The sequence below is a fragment of the Bubalus bubalis genome, chromosome 10, assembly GCF_019923935.1.
Source record: "Bubalus bubalis isolate 160015118507 breed Murrah chromosome 10, NDDB_SH_1, whole genome shotgun sequence".
Lineage (NCBI taxonomy): Eukaryota > Metazoa > Chordata > Mammalia > Artiodactyla > Bovidae > Bubalus > Bubalus bubalis.
In genome coordinates this window covers 12,540,603-12,558,065 of record NC_059166.1, presented here as the reverse complement: position 1 = coordinate 12,558,065, position 17,463 = coordinate 12,540,603, and the positions used below count along the sequence as shown (strand labels likewise).

Below are 17,463 nucleotides of genomic sequence, written 5' to 3'. Positions count from 1 at the left end.
AGGCATGTGACTGTCCCGAAGACCACCTGACCAGTGACCTACAGTATCTGCCCTCCCCGCCTCTCCCTAAAGCCACTTGTGCTGTCCACAGTGGCCTGGATCAGCGTGTAAAAGAGATACTCCTCACTTCCTGCTTTTTCTTTCCAAGAGGTTAATAACACACACCGTGCTTCCCGTTTCCTCCGTCTTTCACTGCTTGTACTTGTGCTAATTGTAGTCATAGTCTCTTGTGTATACACATACTCTCTTTATCTTCTCTGTGTTCTCTTTCCCATCCAAGGAAAGCAAAGAACATCCTGCCTAGCCTTCTAGGCATTCCCCCAAATAATTATTGAGATCTCATGCATGGCAATATACTGGCTTTAAAGTTGATACGAGGTTGAGTAAAACCTTACTCCCATATACGCAAAATGGATAGCCCCATAGAGCTGATGATTTCTAAACCAAAAGCTCTAGGGCAAGGTAGAAAGCCGGTGCCAGAGCGTGAGACTTTTTTCAATCATATTTTCAGTTTTCAAATGAAAAAACAAAACTGCATTAGTATAAACTTTCAGATGTTCTATGTTACCGTTCGAACTAGTACAGGAAAAGGAAAAGTTGTTAATGATACAGAATGAGTACGTGTTAGTCATCAGTTTGGCTTTAGGCTTTGTTTACTTATTTATTCACCCAACAGATAAGTGGGCGGCCAGGCCCTGCTGTCCTTTTAGAAGCTCTGAGTGTAGTAGTGACAGGAGGCAGGAAAGGACAGAAACCAAATATGTACCCTGTGCGTCTCATGTGACTTCACGGGATCCAGGTCTGATGGCGAAGGGGTTTATCTGAAAGGTGTCGTAAGGACCGTTCACCTCAGGACTTTTGACGAGGGTAGGGGCTGCGATTTTACAGACAGATGGGTGGCTGGGGACAAGGGAGCCAGCCTCTGAAAACCATGTGAGCCGCTTTAGGAGGGTGAATGTTTGTAAAGTCCGATTCCAAGTTTGCCACGGGCAGAACACAAGGGAAATTGCGTAATTCTAAAAAAGGGAATGATGTAAATATAATGTGATGTGGTTTTAAGTGTTTTTATGACTTTATCCAATAGGTTAGGAAAGATTAAAGGCAGGTTACCTATTACAGAGTCTCAGTTAAGCTTTTTTAGAAATGCAGACGAAACGTTTTTCAAGACATTCTGCTTATTAACCTTTTAGATGTGAAAGATTTATAAAAGGCAAAAACTACACTGATGCTTCGTATAAGCAAATCCCAGAAAAATCTTGGCTCTGGTTCTAAAAATCTTGAAATAAAAATGTTTTCTGGAACATTAATTGGAAGACAGCTTGCTATCACCAAATTGTTAGTCTGCGGTAGAAACTCAAAACCACGAACAGATGCACCCCACAGATTTTTAAAATATGAAATTATTTCAGCCAGCTGCCAAACCATTGATCTATATAGCTTTCTTAAGCTATGAAATATGCGTCTAAATCTCCATAACTGTTCAACTGAGAAAAAGGCTTCCTCTTTATACTGTAAACATCTGATTCCCAAACGGCCTCGCCTTCACTAGAATTAAGCTGTTGGAATTAACTCAGAAGTTTATCTAAAAATAACTTAGATTAAATTCAGGTTTTAAAAATTAGAACTTAGGTTCTAGTCCTTGACTCTGTCAGTAACTGTGTATGTAACCTTGTATAGCTTTCTCAGCACGTCTACAAAATTTCCAGATTCCTTTAAGTCCTCATTTCTGGTTTGTGTACTTGTGATCAGTATAATGCGCCTATAATCAATATATGTTGTTGGATTATATTTAGGAAAACTCCCAAGGATTTGCATTAGCTAATGAAGTTACTAGGGCGTGGGAGCTCAGGTCCACTCTCTACCCATCTGGGTTAGGCCTCCTTGCTCCCATGTAGACGTTGAAAACGGTGGGAGAAGTAAACAGAAGGCTTTTGAGAGTTAGACTCCACTTCTCAACACACCTGCCAGTGAGCTCAGAGTGGGAGGTCCAAGGAAGCCAGCAACAGAGCCTCCCTGGACCAGGGATGGTGGAGAGCGAAGCCCTGGCCTCTGTAGCAGGAGAATGTGGGTCAGGCTGAGATATGTGATCACCCTGGGTGGAGTCCTCCTGCCCCACACAAATCTCACCACGTCTGAAGTTTTAAATTCAGTTCTGGTTTCCACGCATTGAGGGACACATTTTGAATGTGTCCCTTGGAGAATGACCCAGATTCGAGGGGCAGGGTATATGTCAAATGAGAGTTAATGGGCTTGTCCTGGAGAACATTTTGTTGGTTGTATGGCCACTGGCTTATGCGAAGCGCAGTTGGAGGGTTGCTTACCCCTTGGCACAAACCTGGGCTTCCTGCCCTTGGAGATGTCCAAGAAGCAGCAGAAACATCAGGAGAGAGGCCCAGCCACTGGGGAGGCTGCTGGACACAGGCCATTATCAGAGACTTTAGACAGTTTGGGGGTCCAAGTGGACATCCGTCTGATGACATGTAAGACCCTCATAGGCTTGAGAGTCTGTGCTTCTGGTTCTTTTGTACTTCGCTGTAGTTGTGGTCCCCCGTAGTCGTGTGTGCCCGTTTCCAGTTGTTGCTGTCAGCATGTGCCATTCGAGAGTGTCTCCTCCTTGTTAGGAGTATGGCTCAAAGCTGAAAAGTCTGGGTTGTCTTGTTTGAAAAGGACCTCAGTTTCAACCTGGTCCATTTCACGGGACCCATTGTTATCCTTCAGGGTGGTGGAACTCGACTGAAAGTCAGAGGGAGGTGCAGTGACCCTGCAGGGCCTCGTTATCTGTGCTTCTCAGTGCCAGGGAGCGGAGCGGTGCTTACAGGGTAAAGGGAGCTGTGGTTTTCCCTTAATTCTTAAGCAAGTTATTAAGAAGAGATGTGTTCATATATTTTGAATTTTTTTTAAAAAATGATTTATTGTAAATGTAAAAGGAAGACCTTCCTTAGAACTTTGGGTGCAAGCCAGAAGCCCAGTGTCATTAACTCTGATGGCTGGCTCCCTAGTTCTGGACTCTGCTATGTGTCCCTGTCCTTCTGAACAGGGGAACGGATTCCAAAGCCATGGGAGCCTTGTCTCCAACGTGTTCCCAGGTGGAGACAACAATCTGTCAGTTGCTCTGATGCGGAGTGTTGGTCCCCTTAGTGACCTTCTTCCTGGTTACACATTCCTCCCCACCCAAACTGGACATGCCCTTCAGAAATGAGGGAGTTGTTTTCCTGGTCACAGATGCATTTTTTAAATTTTTATTTTCAGTACATTAAATTTACTCATAAAAACATTAAAACCGTACAAGTTTTCCTTTTTAACAAAGTATAATAAAACATAAAAACCCAAAGTGTAAGAAGACGTAAACCAGCAGGGCGTAAAACTATCGCCTTGCTAGTTTTACACACTGATAACAGATGCACTTTCTTACGCAGTCTGTCATCAAGGTTAACTGTTGACTTCCCCCAAATACACTGTAGATGCTCAGTTCAGTTGCTCAGTCGTGTCCAACTCTGCGACTCCATGAATCGCAGCATGCCAGGCCTCCCTGTCCATCACCAACTCCCAGAGTTCCTTAAACAGAGCAGGCACTGTCTCCTCCATAACGTGGGGTGCTGGGTTCAGATGCTGTAAGTTTGCCCCGAAGGCTCTCGCTTTTCTGCACTAAGTGGCTGCAGAGTGCTTTGTTCTGGAAATGTTAGATGATCATGTCTCTGTCTTCCTCCCCTGCCCCTGCCACACACCCTCTCTCTCACTTTTCCATACTCCACATCCTCTCTAAAACGCACATTCCTCTCTGTACTGATTTATAAATGGCCAGAAGAGCATCCTGTCTGAAACAGTGCCCATCCCTAGGCCCCGTGACTCTCTTTCTTCCTACCCCGCTTGCTTTAACAGCACACGTCTGTTCACTTGTCCATTCAGTTCTTCTTGAGGACTTCCCTGGTAGTCCAGTGGCTAAGACTCCCCGCTCCCAATGAAGGGGGCCTGGGTTCGATCCCTGGTCAGGGAACTGGATCCTACATGCTGCAACTAAAGATCCAGAGTGCTGCAGCTAAGATCTGGTGTAGCCGAATAAATATAAGTTTCTTTTTTTTTTTTTTAATCTCCCTCTCTGGATATGCAAGCTCCCTGAAGAGAGAGGCTGTGCTTTATTTACTGCCTCATCTCCACTTCTAGAGCATCCAGGGCACATGGGAAGCTCGCAGTAATTCTCCGAGGGAGACAAAGGAGAGAACTTTTAAGGGGATTATTCTCAGCATCCTGACAGACATGCAGTGCTAGGGAGCCCACCTCGCTGTGGACCTGAAACAACCTGTTAAATCAGCTCAGCGTCTCTGAGGTCCCCGCCCTCACTCCACTCCCTGGTAGGATGCTAGATAAGAAGCAGGATGCCCAGTTAAACTGAATTTGGGGTACACAAGAGATCTTAGTATAAATACATCCTGTGAAATATTTGGGACGTACATATACTGAACATTACTTCTTGTGTATTTTCATTTGCTCCGTTTGACAACCATATCCCCTCATTCCCTGATATGTATTGATTTGCCGTAAGTCAGGCTGTTTCCATATTCTTCACAGTTTTCCTAAAAGAAATCGCCTGTAGTGTCAGCTTTCCCCTGGTGATGGAGCACCGATGATGGAGCCGCGGTTCATTCAGAACCTTTCTTTGACTGAAATACGCATGAAGAGTGATACTCATGTGTGCAACCCACCCCCACCAACTTCTCCTCTCCTCCCTCACCCACTCTAAAAATCTTATTGAATATAAATGATAAGGACTGTTAGTAGGGAGAACTTTGAGTCCTTTCTGATTGATTGTTTAAAACAAGTAACTTGCAGATTTGGACTTAATTATTGTAACTCCACCTAAGAAATGATGTAGGTACGTCTCTTAGCTCACTGCAGATTTACTGTGAGGTTAAGGATGAATGGGCTAGAATTTCGTGTTAAAAAAGAGGATTGAGGAGTTTATTTTCTTTGAAAGGAAAAAAAATCTTGGACTCAAAGAGGACCTTTCTGAAGTGCAAGAGATGGCTCAGTAAAAGCCCACCTAACTGCTAGGATGGATGTCCTTGATACTGAGATGACAGCTTTCTTTTTACATGTAACAAGACAAAACAGGACTCCATCTAACCCCACTGGCAGGGCCATTGAGGTAGCTGAATGAAAAGCTTTTTGAAAACACGGAGGGCCACATAAACGAGAAACGAGAATATCTTTTCTCAGTTTATAGTCACCACCAAATGTTCACTTGTTACTTAGCTGTAAAAATTGCCTGAGTAATTTAAGAAACAGCAGAGATTTATCAGCGGCCCGAGGCCAGTTGAAATAAACCAAAAACAAAGAATATGCCTTAGTGCCCATTGGGATAGTTTTTAAATGTAATTTAAAGTAGTTTTTCAGAATGTAATTGAGTATTGCTGTGAATTTTTAAAAAATAAGAAAAACCTCTAATATACTACCGCAAACTATCAAAATGTCGCTCAGCTTCATTTCTTCTTCTGAAGAGATAAGTGAATAGACATTTATTTGGATCCTTCGGTTGCAATCAGGTATCCATCGTTAGCGTTCTTTATGGAATTTATCTATCTTTGGCTGTGCTGGGTCTCCATTGCTGCATGGGCTCTTCTCTAGTTGCAGCAAGCAAGGGGTGCTCTTTGTTGCAATGACTTCTGTTGTTGCAGAGCAGACTCTAGGGCTCACCAGCTTCAGTAGCTAAGGTGTGTGGGCTCGGTTGCTCTGAGGCATGTGGGATCTTCCCAGATGCGGAATCAAACCCGTGTCTCCTGCCCTGGCAAGCGGATTCTTCACCACTGAGCCACCAGGGAAGCCCCTATCGTTAGCAATGTTGAGATCCCTGAAGCGTGGTTACTTTGAGTATAAGGCAAATGAAAAAGTGGCACGTGAACGCCCATCGTGTTACCTGGGACGTCCTGGTTTTACGTCCTTGTCCCCTGTGTCATGACCCTGTTCTGATGTGTTGGTGTAAGTCCAGCTACTACTCTGTAAACCTTGGACCACTTCTCTAGAGTGACATTTTATTAAGCATCCTCAGAGACGTTCCAAGGAGTGGATTATAGAAATTAAAAAAAAAAAAAATCGAAATTTGTCCTAGTTCCAGAAAGAAGGAAAGCCAGAAATTTTGACAAAATTTTTGGCAAGCAGATCTTCTCCGGATGATTGGCTCACATGTGCTTCGCTGGCATCACAAACCCAACCATGGGTCATCAGTGCAGAGAAAGGCTTTATCTGGCTGGGTTCATCTGACAGCCTGGCAGAAGTTTCCTGGCATTTGACCTGTACTTAAAGCATCAGCCACCACACAGTCCCTTGTTGGGTTGAAATGCAGTCCTGTATGGAGGAAACATCCCAGGGAAGAGACTGGACTCATTAAGCATGGGCTCCAGCTTACAGTAGCAACAAGAGCTGAGGAGCTCATGGTCTCTAGGAGCTGACGGTCTCCAAGAGCTGATCGTTAGGTCCATGGCAGCTGCTGGAATGTCAAGAGAAGGACCAAGGTCCAGCCCCCACCTCACACCTGGCATGTGCCTGCACGCTCAGTCACTTAGTCGTGTCTGACTCTTGCAACCCCATGGACTGTAGCCCTTGAGGCTCCTCTGTCCGTGGGATTTCCCAGGCAAAGCGGGTTGCCAGTTCCTTCTCCAGGGGATCCTCCCGAGCTAGGGATCGAACCTGTGTCTCTTGCATCTCCTGGGTTGGCAGGTGGGTTCTTTACCACCAAGCCACCTGGGAAGCCCCGGCCCTGGGCACAGGTGACACAGACCCGTGTTTCTTCCCCTCCTTGCTGCCATGAGAAGGGTTTACAAACCCATGTTGGCTCCCTTGCCAGGGTTTACGAAGGCTTGCCAAGTTCAAGCAGTCATTGAAGGAGAAGAACAACTAATTAGGGCAAGGTTGTCCCAAAGAGACAGGATGTGTTTCGTGGCGAGTGGTTTGAAAAGTAAGTAGTAATTTCTTTTGAAGATGTAAAGAGATAACTGAATTGCAAACTCATGAAATTGGCCGTCTCAAAACGGACATCATTTTCTTGTTGTGTAATACTTTCTTATAAATAGTCGATAGTCAGGACTCTGCTCAGACTGTCCTGGACCTGTTAGAGTTTGGTTTTTAGTCCCCCTGTCTCCCAGCCAAGCCACTTAGGCGAACACTGAGCCCTGTCCTAACTTCAGTCAGCTTTACTCTGCTTTGTATCCATCATTGTCAGCAGGGCTGGCCAAGTGCCGTTGTTCCTCGGGGGCCACAAGAGTTCATTTACTTTCATAGTTCCTTTACCCACTGTATACAAATGATAAATGGACCTACAACTTGGAAGTTTTCAGTGACCTCTTTCTCAGTGTATGTGTGATTGGGGGAAAGGAGGGAGATACTTGAAGAGAAAGAGGTGATTTAGGATCAGCTTGTGTAAACCCTGATATTTGTATCGTGACTAACACTGGATGGAAGAGGTTATTTCATCTTGAATTATTATTTGTAGTGCAGATCAAGCTTTCCTTCAACACCCATTGTAATTGCAAGGAGGGATCCGTTCCCAGGGCAACATTTCGGTTTCCCAAAATGTGGTGCTTGGTGTTGACAAGAATCTGGCTCTTCAGAGGTCTTAAGAAATCTCGAAGGGCCTCAGACATCAATCAGGAAGGTGGCCCCTGAGTTGACAGGAAGTGGGGTTCACTGTAGAGAGTTTCTTTCCAGGGAGTTCTCGTGCAGATCCAGAGGAGGTGGTATCTGGCGCACCCCTCATTTAGCCTGACTCGTTGGTAGTGCTTAAAATTGTTTCAGCACAAGGCTTTCCAAACAAAAGCTGTATACATTAGGTCTGAGTCTTTTCAGACTCTGTCCATGGGGCAGAGGGCCGCAGGGTCCCCTCGGGGATGGGGAAAACCTGACTTCTATTCAGTTTTCTATTAGTACTGGTTTCTACTGGTCCATCTCACTCGACAGATTCTCATGGGGATGAGTTACAAGCTAACTCCGGGGTTCCTTGGTGCTAACATGTCTGGTTTGGGCTGTTCCAGGCCGACTTATAGCATGTTATAATCTGTTGTTTTGCTAAGACACAGGTGTGAACAGCCTTGACCGCAAGGCAGATGGGTGGCCGTGTGTCTTAGGTGGTGAGTGGGCTCTGGGGACTGCAGTCACTGTTTCCCCGTTCAGCTTTTTTCTGCTCATCACCACAGACCTGCCTTAGGGTAAATTATATACGATCATGAGACTTGTAATTTGGGGGTTTGCTGAAATGTGCCATCACCAACGTCTGAGGTCTTCTGTGAAAAGGCCCAGGACTCGACAACTGGATGGAATGTGGATGCCATGGGTCCCATGTTGTGAGACATGTCCTGAGAGCGTCCATGTCACACCCCCTGGTGAGCACATGAGGGGTCTCTGGTGGGGTACGCGTCAGCTCTCAAGCACTGCAGGTCAGGGACATCCTTATCCCAGATCCTGGGCTTCCGAGGAGTATGATTATGGAAAGCCACGCAGCTTTCAGATACAATCGCCTCCCTTTCTCCTGTGCTTTTGGATCTGCCCAGGCCAACACAAACGCTCCTGAGATCGTGCTGTGTGTGTAGACAAAGAATGTCTATTAGTGGCTCATTATCTTGGGTCATGTTCGAAAATCTCTGTGAGCTTGTTAAAATAAGACACCGTGCCTTCCTGAAAACTGCTATTCTGTTAAAACAAACCAAAAAAACCGACATGCAGTACAAGTGTCGTGTTTCTCCCTGACCTCAGAGTCGTGACTTGAGGCGCTGAGGGGAACCCAGGCCCAGGTTGGTGTAGATTGGGTATGGACTAGCTGGTGGGGGTCTCAGTGGGTCCTCTCTGCTCTGGGGGTTGAATTGTAACGTGACCCGAGTTGTTGCCTTTCCTGCCACCTCTGTGGCGGTGGAGCCCCACTTCCTGTCTTAATCATTTTAAGAGCTCGTGAGAGAGAGATTGAAATGAAAACAGATGGATGTAACTGAGATAACCTATCAAAATAGGCATAAAAGCAGTTTCTAGTTGTTGTTTAGTTGCTAAGTTGTGTCCAATTCTTTGTGACCCCAAGGACTGTAGCCCACCAAGCTCCTCTGTCCATGGGATTCTCCAGGCAAGAATACTGGAGTGGGTAGCTATTTCCTTCTCCAGGAGGATTTCCCAGTTCAGGGATCGAACCCATGTCTCCTGCATTGGCAGGTGAATTCTTCACTGCTGAGCCACCAGGGAAGCCCTAGTTTCTAGTTGCGTGCGTGCATGCTAAGTCGCTTCAGTCATGTCTGACTCATTGCGACCCTGTGGACTGTAGCCCATCAGGCTCTTCTGTCCATGGGATTCTCCAGGCAAGAATACTGGAGTGGGTTGCCATGCCCTCCTGCAGGCGACTTTCTAGTTCAGTTCAGTTCAGTCGCTCAGTCGTATCCAAATCTTTGCGACCCCATGAATTGCAGCTCGCCAGGCCTCCCTGTCCATCACCAGCTCCTGGAGTTCACTCACACTCATGTCCATTGAGTCGGTGATGCCATCCAGCCATCTCATCCTCTGTCGTCCCCTTCTCCTCCTGCCCCAAATCCCTCCAAGCATCAGGGTCTTTTCCAATGAGTCAACTCTTCGCATGAGGTGGCCAAAGTACTGGAGTTTCAGCTTTAGCATCAGTCCTTCCAGTGAACACCCAGGAGTGATCTCCTTTAGAATGGACTGGTTAGATCTCCTTGCAGTCCAAGGGACTCTCAAGAGTCTTCTCCAACACCACAGTTAAAGAGCATCAATTCTTCGGTGCTCAGCTTTCTTCACAGTCCAACTCTCACATCCATACATAGCCACTGGAAAAACCACAGCCTTGACTAGATGGACCTTTGTTGGCAAAGTAATACCTCTGCTTTTGAATATGTTATCTAGGTTGGTCATAACTTTCCTTCCAAGGGGTAAGCGTCTTTTAATTTCATGGCTGTAATCACCATCTGCAGTGATTTTATGCCCCTCCAAATGCACACGAGGAGTAAAAGTCTTTTCTTCTTTCTTTAATTTTATTTCACTTTTCCTGGTGATGCTTTGGAACAGCCAATTCCTGATTTTAAATGTTAATTCTGGATAAGGAGATAAAGCATATAGAAAGTGAAGTGAAGTCACTCAGTCATGTCCGACTCTTTGAGACCCCATGGACTGTAGGCTACTAGGCTCCTCCGTCCATGGGATTTTCCAGGCAAGAGTACTGGAGTGGGTAGCCATTGCCTTCTCCAGATAGCATATGCATGCATGCAAAGTAAAGACCTCAGGGAGGGCAGCTGAGCCCACTCAGAGGGGTAGCCTATGCAGGAGGCCAGGCGGGGTCCCAGGTGTGTTTTTTCCAGCTGCCTCTCCCCTTCAACCTTGGGGCTGGGAGTTGGGTGTTCCTGTCCTGAGAATCTCCGTGGTCACCTTTCCTGGGTTCGTATGTTCTGGCATCCAAGGAATGTGAGGGGCTCATCATGTCGTTGACTAAGTCACGTCAGTTCGCTTCCACTGGTCCAGTTTGCAAATTAAAACAAAGAAGAAAAGCATCTGCTCAACTGGGTGGCCATCTAGTCTGTCCAACTCTCAGACAGCTGAGGGCACCAGATTGAATTTCCCTGAAGCAAAATGGATATGTGAAACTTGAAAATTTCTAAAATGGATGATTGTTCACTTTTCAAAAGTTCCTTTGCCCTATAAAAGATGAACAGGAGGATTTCTTTGAACAGCAGCTTCTTCCAGTACTCTAAAAATAAGATGTAATTAAGGTCCCATCTTTCTGGAGCATACGTGATACATAAAGCTGGCATGCTGGTAAAAAATGTTGAAAGTCTTTTAAAATTAACTTTTTCAATTAGTAGAATTTTTTATCTGATGGGTTCAATTTTGCTAGTAGATATATACATGTCTAGTAGATATAGTTTTTGCTCTGGACTGGAGGAGGAGAAGAATACATCCTACTAGTTTGAAGATGAAAAAGTTAACAATGAGGGCGGTTGCATCATGTGACCTGCCGCTCATTAATCTCACAGTATCTCTTCTTGGGGAAAAAAATGTCAAAACCTTTTAACCTTTAAGCTAGCAGGAGCGACGTGTTGAGCAAGCTGTTGCATAAAATTCATAAGCATTTAGCGTCAGCCCCCAGCCTAAGGGCTTCCAAGCAGTTGAGCTGATTCCACTGCCAATGGAATGAATGTCATAGGACGGTTTTATATAAGTTGTCTAGAATGATTGAAGGTTTAGCTGGTAGACATTATACTTCCAGGATGACTGTGTGGACTTCTTTCCCTTATGTTCGTGCAGCCCTTCATTCAATGTTGAACCTCCATGGAGAAGCCCCAGGCCAAGGAGTCAAGATTTCACAGCAGCAAAGACAGGCCTTGGCCCCGCTCACCCGGAGCCCACACACCCCGGCAGTGCACGGGCTCCTTTGACAGCCCTTTCTTTTCCTCTTTCTCCTTCCTCTGCTTGTTGTCTCTCCTACCCACTGTCCCAAAGCTCAGGGGGTCAAAGTGCAGACTTGTCACATGTAGGTTGTTAACACAGTTTGTTTTTGTTTTTGTTGTAGCTCAGCAAGGGCATCAGCTTTGACTTGAAATATATGGAAGTCCTGATTCCTTGCTGTTTCTAATTTTTACTGGAGTATAGTAGCTTTACAATGTTGTGTTTGTTTCTGCCGGACAGCTAAGGGAAGTAGTATACGTGCCGATTCCTTGTTGGCTTGTGGTGATTCTCTATTTGAGTAGGAGTGGCCCAGGGAGAGAGAAAGGTGTGGTGGGTAGAACATTGGGAGGTGGAGGAAAAAGGAGGCTAATTAATAATTTGGCTGATGGGAGCAGGTGGAGAAGGGAAGGGTCCTAACTTTGTCGTGGCCAGAGTAGCATGGAGCCTGTGGTAGAATCACTGCTGCTCCATGAGCAAGGCGAAAGGGAGCAGGCCTCTTTCATTTACTTTTTCAGTCAATCACAGAGGTGCTCATAGTCCAGACAAGGAGGGCGAAGGCGATGATTAGGCCAAGGCTCTGCCAGGGTTGTGGACCTGGGGGCCTCAGCCAATGGAGAACCTTCCAGGGAGGCAGCCATCAAGTAGAGTGTTTTCGATGGCTGCCTAAGCACCGTCAGGTGGAGAAGAGTGAAGAGCATTCTGCACAGAGGGGATGGCAGACAGCAGCCTGGTTCCCAGCGCCTGAGCATCGGTGAACATCTCTGCTCTCCGCTTGTGTTCCCAGGGTTCCCTGAGAACGTGGCTGGCAGAAGGGAGACTCCATGCCCTTCCTGCCCCCTCTGCGATGGACACTTCCAATGCAGTCCTGCATGCCCTCCCCACGGTTAGCCTGGCTGGTGGGCAGAAATCTCCATTTTACAGTTGAAAGTCTCAGTAGCTAAGGAACTTGCCCAAGGATTGCATATTCAGTGGAGAGCAGCTTCAGAGCTTCCAGGGCAAGTGTCAGGTTCCAAAGGCACACTTTAAACCAGAATTCTGAACCGCCTTGCCATAAATGAACTCTCTGGAGGGTTCTGCCAGACCCTGGGCCCGGGGACCCTGTGCCTCCCACCCGCCAGTTCCCAGGAAGCTGGATTTCAGCACTGTTTGCAACAACTCAGTCCATCTGTGATGGTGCAGAAATCTCTGTTATATTTGGATCATTCAAAAGTCTGTGTTATATTTGGGTCATTCATGCCAAGTGGCACAATTTTTCAGGATTTAGTATCTGAGAGACTTGATTTAAATGAATGAGAGACATCGTGGGGTATACAGGGTATGGAAGCACAGGAAGTCTGAGCATTGTCTAGACTCCCAGCCTTTGTGTGCCCCTGGGCTGGTGTGAAATCCCTGCGCTTCAGGTTTCTGATGTTCAAGGATTTTGTGCCCTGCCTTTCCCAGGGTCTGTTTTAGCACTAATATGATATATATGATCCTTCTTTCCATCACATTGGAATTAAGAAGCTTCTTTGGGGAATCCAAAAAATTTGTATGCATGGTATATGTGTGGGCATGACACATGAAGCAAAACGTGATCTCAGTTTAAGAGAGGAGCCCTGCATATCCCCCGTCGTAGGAATGAACTTCTCTAATAGGAAGTCTTTTTATTTTTATCTATCTTTTATTTTCATTATGCTTGGTTCTTGGGAAGACCTGACTTCATACTGTTCTACCCTAGTAGGACGCGTGCGGCTCCACACGTTTTTAGTAGGTTTTTAACTACAGAACAATAAAACATTTAGCAAATTATGGTAGAACATGTCTGCACACACTGCTCCTTTTAGATCTGTGCCAGCCATCCTGCTCCCATATGGGCTGACCAAGTGGATCAGCTGGACGAGGCAGATGGGGGCCTGGCATCCCTGAATAACTCTGGCACCTTCCCTTCAGCGTGGCAGGGCAGGCTGGCTGAGGCCTGGATCTGAGAGTCTTTTCAAAGGGCCTGGTTTTCTTGGTATTGCTCCATCTCCTCCTTATTTAGCCCACTTGTGGTTAAGCCATGAGCATCAGTGCCAGGACAGAGCACTTCCTGGGTAGGTTTTCTGTCCTGTGGTTTCACAATCGCGTGCCTCCTGCTTTGGGGGAGAACAGCAGACAGGACAGTGGATTCCAGTGCGCCAGCTTGGCTGATCACTGAGCTGCTCTGATGAGAGCTTTACTGGGGGAAGAAATGAAGGCCTCAGAGCCTCTGTTACAGACGCTCTTTCTCGACTGTAATTTATAGAGAAGTGATTCTTCAGGCTGTAGGCAGGTTTCAGCTTGTTGCTGTTAGTAGGTCATTTGGAATCCTGTGTGCTAAGTCACTTCAGTCGTGTTCAACTCTTTTGCAATCCTATGGGCTGCAGCCTGCCAGGCTCCTCTGTCCGTGGCATTCTCTAGGCAAGAACACTGGATTGGGTTGCCATTTCCTTCTCCAGGGGATCTTCCCGACCCAGGGATTGAACCCGCATCTCTTAAAGTCTCCTGCATTGGCAGGTGGGAGCACAGATCACATTTACTTAAGGAGGAAAAAATGGGAAATAGAACAGAAGCCTCGACACTGAAGTTGACCTAATTCCTGTTTCTCCGTGCCGTTGGCCCACCTGTGGTCATTCCTGCTTGTCCTTACCGCACCCTCCACCCTCATTCTGTGGCCCTGCATTCATGGAAGCCTGGCCCCTAGTTCCAGAGCCAGGTTTCCATGAATAAGAAAGGGCGTGGCTGCTTTGGGAGCCCTGGGCCTCCCTGCAGGGCTGGTCCCTCCGCAGCCTCGTGACCCACGGGCCCTGGTACGGGGTGGCCATTCGCTGTGTGGAGCTCAGGTATGTGGGGGATGCAGTCTGCATGAGGTATGAGTAGAAAGGCAAGTAATTGGGGGCGACACACACGTAACTTGAAAGTCAGTCTCGGCCACTATGTAGCTGTGTCGTTTTTGAACCTCATTTGCTAGTATGCATCATGGCATTAATGAGTTTGCCAGGCTGTTTGCACAGATTGAGACCTGGACTTGGACTCACATATCCAAGACCTGGACTTACATACGCAAGACCTTACTTGCCTATGTGAGTGACCTGGAACCCAGTGAGTTCCTGCTGGGTGAGAGTTGCCTCCCAGTCAGCTCACCTTCATTGTGCCCAGTTTATAAAAGACTGCATTTCAAAATTAAGGACAGTTGCAGCAAATGCATCATTTATGGCAGCTTGAGCTACAGAAGCTCAGATGGTAAAGAATCTGCCTGCAATGTAGGAGACCCAGGTTCGATCCCTGGGTTGGGAAGATCCCCTGGAGGAGGAAATGGCAGCCCACTCCAGCTCTCTTGCCTGGAGAAGCCCATGGACAGAGGAGCCTGGCGGGCTACAGTCTGTGGGGTCACAAGAGTCGGATACGGCTGAGTGGCTGACGCTACTAGGACTCTTACGTGACCTTCCAGGTATAACTTACACCTCCAGGCACTGCTGTCTCTCAGTTTACTTAAAAAAAAAAAGATTTTTGCACCATATTCTCATTGAAAACTATGGTGCTTGGCCTCCTACTCTATGAAATTATAGCCAGTGTTAAGGGTGATCATGCAGCCCACTGGTAACTGTAAAGAGTGATCCCCGAACGAGCAAGAATGTGCTTCACAAAAACTCTCTGCTTAAGGAGTTTGGAGTAAGTGTACCTGCCCGCAGTATCTCTTGGTTTTTGGTCTCTGGAGTGGCCGGTGTCTGTCTGTGTGACTAGGTTTTAGATGCAGGAGCTCGTTTTGGATTTGACACGTAAAGATGGGGCTGCATTGCACGCGTAGACACTTCTGCCAGTGGGCACCGCAGCGGTGTGGCCGGGAAATGAGCGGGAACTGGGGAACCACAGATGCCAAGGCTCTGAGTTCTGGCTCTGCTATTTGCTGGCTGCTTTGTAAATGACACTGGGCAACGCACTTCTCCCAACCCAGCTGCTTTGTGGAGGCGCTTCGATCTAGTTTGTAGGGTGTTGTTTATGAGACAGTCTATGAGGCGTAGTTGTAGGAGCAGAAGAGATGAATAATAGTAACTAGTGCATTCATCCATATCAGCGTTACCAGCCAGAGGCAGCACGTGGAGGAGAAAAGGCTGGTCCTCCTTCTACCCAGTGACTTGGTGACTCACATACCCGTGTAACGCCAAGCAGGTCCCTAACCCTCAAACCGTAGCCACCTCTCGTGTCAGCAGGGCTCCCCACCATGTGGAGGGGCTTTGAAAACTAAAGCGCTTTCCAAACATGAGCTCTGTGGCCATCCTCTGGTCAATGTGTACTGTTCCTTGATGTTTCCTTTTTCATCTCGACCTTCACCAGTGGATGGATCGGGTTACAGGCTCTTAAACCGATTCTATCAGACGCTTATGATCTATGCTAACACATCCCAGAAATCCACGGTCGTGAAAATACTTGCCAGAACACCATAATAAATTTCACTCACTGTTTGTTTACTTCAAGTTTGTTTGTTAAGACAGAAATATTTATTTCTTTTACTTGGCAACAAAGAAACCCAGAAATTTAGTCTGTAGATGTATGTGCATGTGTTACTAGATCATTCTCACAGGTCTACACTGGACTATTTGAGGAATTTTGTGTCTTTTTCCCTTTTGCTTCCCATTGTGGGTCTCCATGCCTTTTATTCTCCAAATGCTGATTTGCTCCAGATAGCAACCCTATTGTGTTACATCTGGCAAATCTTACCCAGATTTAAGAACACGGCTCTGTCCCTTTAGAACTTGTAGCTTATTTTCATTGTCATTTTTCATTCTTGAGTAGCTTTTAAGTCAGTTTGAAGGATAAACTCATTAGCAAAATACTTGGAATACTCCAATAGATGATATCTCGATGCCAGTTTTGTGTGAATCATTCACACATTTCACAAAGTTGTATCTCCCCTTATGCCAAAGCCACAGTAGAAAGATTTAAAAAAAAAATTATTGAGCTATTTTTTGTCATGCATATAATGCCATGATGCCTTAATATATTTATATACATATATATTTATAATGTAATAGTGACATACAATAATAGTACTGTAATAGTATGAAATGATATAACCAGTTGTTTCAGCATCATCTAAGTTTTACCAGCCACAAAGATACAAAGATCAAATCAAAATTGCTAAATACAGTCTTTCAATTACTGAAGCTTTTCATTTTGTTGCTAATAGCCCTAAATTTCCAAATATTGGACCTAATTTCTGGTTGAACCTAGGACAGCTGTGCATGTCGCAGTAAACTTTCCAGCCCCAATTCACTATTGTTTTAACAAGGCGCGGTAAGGTGATTTGCATGGTGGTTAAATGCATCAGTTTTAGGGTCAGACTTTCTGTGTCAGGGTCCCATGTCTGTTCACCAGTGTGGATATCTTTGTGAACTTATTTGACATATTTACTTAACTAGTCCAACTAATTGGATTTTAGGTTAGGTACTATGCTTCTGAGCTTCCCCAGTGGCTCAGTGGTAAAGAACCTGCCTGCCAATGTAGGAGACACAGGAGACAGTCCCTGGGTTGGAAAAATCCCAGTCCAGTATTCTTGTTTTTTTTTTTTTTTAATATTTATTTAGCTGCATCAAGTCTTAGTGATGGCACTCAGGCTTAATTGCCCTGCAGCATGTGGAATCTTACAGGAACAGAGATTGCAACTGCATTCCCCACATGGCAAGGATTCCCCACCACTGGGCCACCAGGGGAGTCCCACTCCAATATTCTTGCCTGGGAAATCCCATGGACAGAAGAGCCTGCAGGTTACAGTCCATGGGGCTGCCAAGAGTCAGGCATGACTGAGCAACTGCAACAATAACAACTATGCTCTTACAGAATGCATGCATGTTGTTATATTTATTAATGTATTTTTCAACTTTTACAAAGCTATTTCTTAATTTAAGAAAACCAATAGGTACCAAAAAAAAAAAAAAAAGATACTTCTTAGATTTTAAGACAGTAAATGATGTGGAAATGTGTATTTCCAGAATTTTACACCCCTCACATCACCATTTAGGAAGATTTTAATTGACTGCAGATATTAAC

At 45.8% G+C, this 17,463-nt stretch overlaps 1 protein-coding gene across 6 annotated transcripts in view; it reads left to right on the top strand.

Moving 5' to 3' along the window:
• Positions 1-17,463, top strand: part of SCAF8 (SR-related CTD associated factor 8) — a 312,229-nt gene that overhangs the window by 131,334 nt on the left and 163,432 nt on the right. The gene's annotated exons all lie outside the window — the stretch shown is intronic.